Below are 5,117 nucleotides of genomic sequence, written 5' to 3' on the forward strand. Positions count from 1 at the left end.
GTGTCTTTCAGGTTTTAAGTGACCTCAGCTGACCTGATGCTTGGCCATTTTTCTATTAATTCCTCTTAGCTAAGGAACTAGGAGTTTAAGGGGCACCCAAGCTCTGCAGACAGGGAACAAGGGAGAGGATCTGCAGTCAGATGCTAAGTACCAATGGATTCTTGCAGATTCTAGCAAAGACGTGGCCCAGAAGCTGCGCTGGTGGGGCTTCCATCTGCCCAGGTGGCCACAAGCCTGGAACATAGCTACGTTAGCTGGCCAGCAGGGACACAGTGAGCCTTTCACAGTTTCTGGCAACTCACAGCGTGATCCAAAGTCCAGATCCTGTGTCTCATTCCCTAAATATGCATCAGGGTGAGATCAGAGGCACCACAGGTGCCCGGGGTGGTGCCCTGTGGGCTGATGGTCAGTATTGGCTAGTCTATGCCAACAATCCTTGTAGGGCTGGGACCCTGAACAGGATTGGGTGTGGGGGCCGGTGCGTGAACCAACCTGCACGTAAAGCCTGAAATGTAGACACAGAACAGGACTGTCTGAGCTGAAGGTCTATGAGAGGGGACCTGAGGCATGGGGAAAAGGAGACACTCCCAAGCCCACCCTGTGCTTGGCCTCACTGAAAGACAGAGATGATGACTCATTAGTCTGGACCAATGCATTGCTAAGACCCCCGACACACACACACACACACACACACACACACACACTTTGGGTACTTCTAGCCTCCCCTGAGGGTAAAAGGGTTCTATGCCAGTGGGGGTGAAAGGTTAGGCAGGCCTGAGCTGAGGGGCTGGGCACACTGGGGAAAGACAGGAGACTGGGGCAAGATGCAAGAGGGTCAAGAAGATACAAAGGTAGGCCGGGCAGTGGTGGCGCAGGCCATTAATCCCAGCACTCGGGAGGCAGAGGCAGACAGATCTCTGTGAGCTTGAGGCCATCCTGGTCTATAGAGCGAGTTCCAGGACAGACTGCAAAGCTACACAGAGAAAACCTGTCTCGGACAAACAAAAAACAAAAACAAAACAAAACAAAGTAAAGAAAACAAGCAGCAGCAGCAGCTACAAAGGTGTGTGGACACCTTAGGTACCCATCCCCTTATCCTTCTCAGGCCTTTTAAAGAGTCCATCAGGAGCCGGGCGGTGGTGGTGCATGCCTTCAATCCCAGCACTGGGGAGGCAGAGGCAGGCAAATCTCTGTGAGTTCGAGGTTAGCCTGGTCTACAGAGTGAGTTCTAGGACAGCCAGACTTTGTGATCACAGAGAAACCCTGCATCAAAAACAAACAAAACAAAAAGAATCCATCAGCCAGCACTATCTGTTCTTTTTGTTTGCTTTTTGAGGCAGGGTTTCTCTGTGTAGCTTTGGAGCCTGTCCTGGAACTTGCTCTGAAGACCAGACTGGTCTCAAACTCACAGATATTCACCTGGCTCTGGCTCCCGAGGACTGGGTTAAAGGCAAGTTCTATTCTTATAAAAGGTCAGAGAAGGGAGCATTGAAGGGGCCATTATCTCCCAACATGGCACAGCCAGAGAGATTTCTGTGAGTCCCTGACTGCCTTCTCAAGATTAGGGATTCGGCCCTGAGCACCCCTGTTCTGCCTAATCTAGGCCTCAGGAAGGGTTAATAAACCAGATGGGGCTGAGTGGGAGCCAATGTCCTCTGTGGGGTGGTGCACAGGCCACAGACCCTTCCCAGAGCCGATGTCCTCTGTGGAGTGGTGCACAGGCCACGGACCCTTCCCAGAGCCAATGTCCTCTATGGGGTGGTGCACAGGCCACGGACCCTTCCCAGAGCCAATGTCCTCTATGGGGTGGTGCACAGGCCACACGGACCCTTCCTGCATGTGTGGGCCATGGTGTGCACATATGATCACAAGACTGAGCACAGTACAGAAGGGCAGCTGGGAGCCCAGAGGGAACAAGGACTGCTTTCTCCCAGTTGGTGCAGACAGGAAGGAAGTAAAAGCACAGAGAAGATGCTTGGGGGGGGGGGGGGCTGGAGAGACGGCTCAGTGGTTAAGATCATTGCCTCGTCTTCCAAAGGTCCTGAGTTCAATTCCCAGCAACCACATGGTGGCTCACAACCATCTGTAATGAAATCTGGTGCCCTCTTCTGGCCTGCAGGGATACATGGAGGCAGAACACTGCATACATAATAAATAAATAAATCTTAAAAAAAAAAAAAAAAAAAAGATGCTCAGGTTAAGACCCATGGAAAGCCAGGCATGGTGGTGCATGCCTTTATTTCCAGCACCGAGGAGGCAGAGACAGGCAGATCTTTCTAAGTTAGAGGTCAGGCTAATTTACTTGCAAAGTTGCACACCAGTCAGAGCTACACGAGGAGACGCTATCTGGGGTGTAGGGGAGACAGACAGAGACAGAGAGATCCATGGGGAGACCTGAAGGTCTGGCACACGGCAACTCACAGGGATGAAAACAGACATTCAAGAAATGGACGAAACCTTGATATTTACAGTGTCGGGTGTCCCAGGAGAAACTGCTGAGATGGGACTGGATTGCAATTTATCAGAGCGCCTCTGGGAAAGTGTATCCGGGTCTCTCTTCTGTTTGATGTCAACCCACTGTTTCTAATGTGTTTGCTTTGCTGCTTTGAACTTGGGCTGATGTTTTCCCAGGTTATCTGGAAAGCGATGTGTCAATTGAGCACATGAACCATGAATAAGCTCTGGCTGTCTCTTTGCTTACCACCTGCCTCAAGGTTAGGAGCACTGAAGATGTGGGGCATTGAAGAGGCTCCACAGGGGTTGGTGGTACCTAGATTGAGGCTGCATGGAGGCTGGATGGAAGCTGTATGGGACTCACAGACTGTGTGTGATGGTCTGGGGTTAGAGTCAGTGTGAACAGAGCTTTCCCGGGTACCCTGCCCACACCTCAGCTTTCAGGGCAGCCGTCAACCCCAAGTGCCTGCCTCCCAGACCTGGCTTCCTTTCCAGAAGTCCAGTGCTATCCCTGGAGATTTGCCAGGTGGGACCCACACAGTCTCTGATCTCCATTTCAGTGACAGGCAAAAATGTCTATCATTCTGTCCACACGAACTAGACCCCCAGGACAGACACTACCTGCTGAGGCTGGTAGTACTACATAGGTATCATATAAGATGGCCAGTTCTTGCCATATCCATAGAACTCTCAACACTTCTTACTCATTGGGTCTGTCCAGGCTTGACACAAGAGGAAGATACCAGCCTAGTGAATGAAGGTCCTTTATAAGTTCCACGCCCTGGCTTCCGTGTGACATGTCTTTGGCAATGTTTCAATGACAACCACAGAACTAAAAGAAAAGGATTATGGGATCTCCTTGGCATTGTCTAGAAGGGGCTCACACTGACTTGCCTGTGGAGTCTGAGGGAGGAGACTGAACTGGGTTTGTACTTGCTCTGAAGAAACCTGTCAGGCAATAGTTTAACACAGGCTGGGCCCATGTCTAGGGTGTCACCTCATCCTGGACGTCCAGGTGATACTTTCTCAAACGCTCATGGCTGTCCTCAACTACTAGAACTGCAGGATCACCCTTGCTCCAATCCCAAATCCCTGCCTATTGCTGACACCTGACCCCAGCTTTACTCCCAGCTGAGGAGGAATGTTAATTGGCCATGTAATCTTTCTGGAAACTTCTGGAACTTCATTAAGGCCCCTGACCTATTCCCACTCAAGTACTGCTTTTCGTGCTGTGTCTGGCTGGCTTGGGATAAGATGGCCAGACCTTCTTACCAAGTAAGTACTGCCTAAGACTCCAAAGGCCGCAGAGACTATCAATTATGACTATGGAGGAAGCCCTGCAGCCCATGGCATGCCTGTCTTAACCACAGCCAGAAATTCAAGGGCCAGAGCCACGAGATGAGAACTTCGGGGAGACCAGGTACCACATCCCTGACTGGACGGGTCCAGGAAGCAGCAGCCTGGCAAGGTTAGCCTCACCCACCAGCTAGACCTTGGCTGCTCCCCTGTGACCAGCTCAAGGGGACCAACAGGGGGCAGCAGAGGCCTCAGCACTTGGAGCACTGCCTTGTCCATGGTACAGCCTGCTAGAACAAAGGCTCCCTCTGCATGTGGGGATGAGGGGGCATCCTGCTCTAACAGGTGGGACAATGCAGACCCAGGCTCCTCTACTGGAGCTCCTCAGACCTTCATTGGCATGACATCTGCTCATTCTCAGGGTCTAGAAGCCCCGGCCCCCACAACTTTTTTTTTTTTTAAATCATGTTGCAGGGCAACTCATTGATTGGCCTGGATCCCTGAGCTGTCTTGGGCCACCACTGAAGGCAATATGGGCTGTGGGAGTGATCTCAACATCAGGGTGGCCTGCCTCGGGGTGCACGGCCAGCTGCTTGGACAGAAGAGGGTTGCCCCAGCTGCTCTTCCCAGGATGCTATGTCAAGATGGCCGGATGAGTCTGGTTCTTGGGGACATTCTTGGGACTCTGTTTATGTGTGTGCACGGGGAGGGGTCAGCCCTTCTCTTGGGGATGTGGCTTCAGGGAGCAACTGTGGCCCATGCTTGACCTGGCAGAAACTGGGCTGACAGAGCTGGAGTTGCCCCCGGGGCCCGGCATTTCTGTTCCCAGTTCCTCTGACTGTTGCGGATGGGGAATCAGATGACACCAGAATGAAGGGACAAGCACACTGCGCCTCGCTGGGCAGGGAGTCCTGAGAGCCAGGCACAGGGATGCCAAGACCTTCGTTGGCAGGTACACACTTGGACTGCTGGGGATGATGCTGGAGACAGACAGGGCCCAGCACAGCAAGGCTGGATGTAGGCTGGTTCTCAGGTGTAGACTTAGTCACTGGGGCATTCAATGTCCATCTCCTCCTCCAATGCACAGAATTATCCTTCAGCCAAGAAACTTCTCCAACTCCCAGAGACACCAGCTGCTGGAGCCTTTTCCCAAAGTGCCACCATTTCTGTTCCTATGTCTCCTCCTTTTTGTCTAGTCTATCCCAGAGCTGACTACCTTCCGTGGGCTATGTGGGCTAGGGCAAGATGTCCAGCTCCACTCACAGGTAGGTGTTTCTTCCCTACGTAGGAACCCCTCCTGAGGAGTGAGAGGCCTGCAGGCCATGGTGAGCAGCCCACACATGCAGAGCTATCAGGTGAGAGGCTCC

The sequence above is a fragment of the Chionomys nivalis genome, chromosome 7 (assembly GCF_950005125.1).
Source record: "Chionomys nivalis chromosome 7, mChiNiv1.1, whole genome shotgun sequence".
Classification (NCBI taxonomy): Eukaryota; Metazoa; Chordata; class Mammalia; order Rodentia; family Cricetidae; genus Chionomys; species Chionomys nivalis.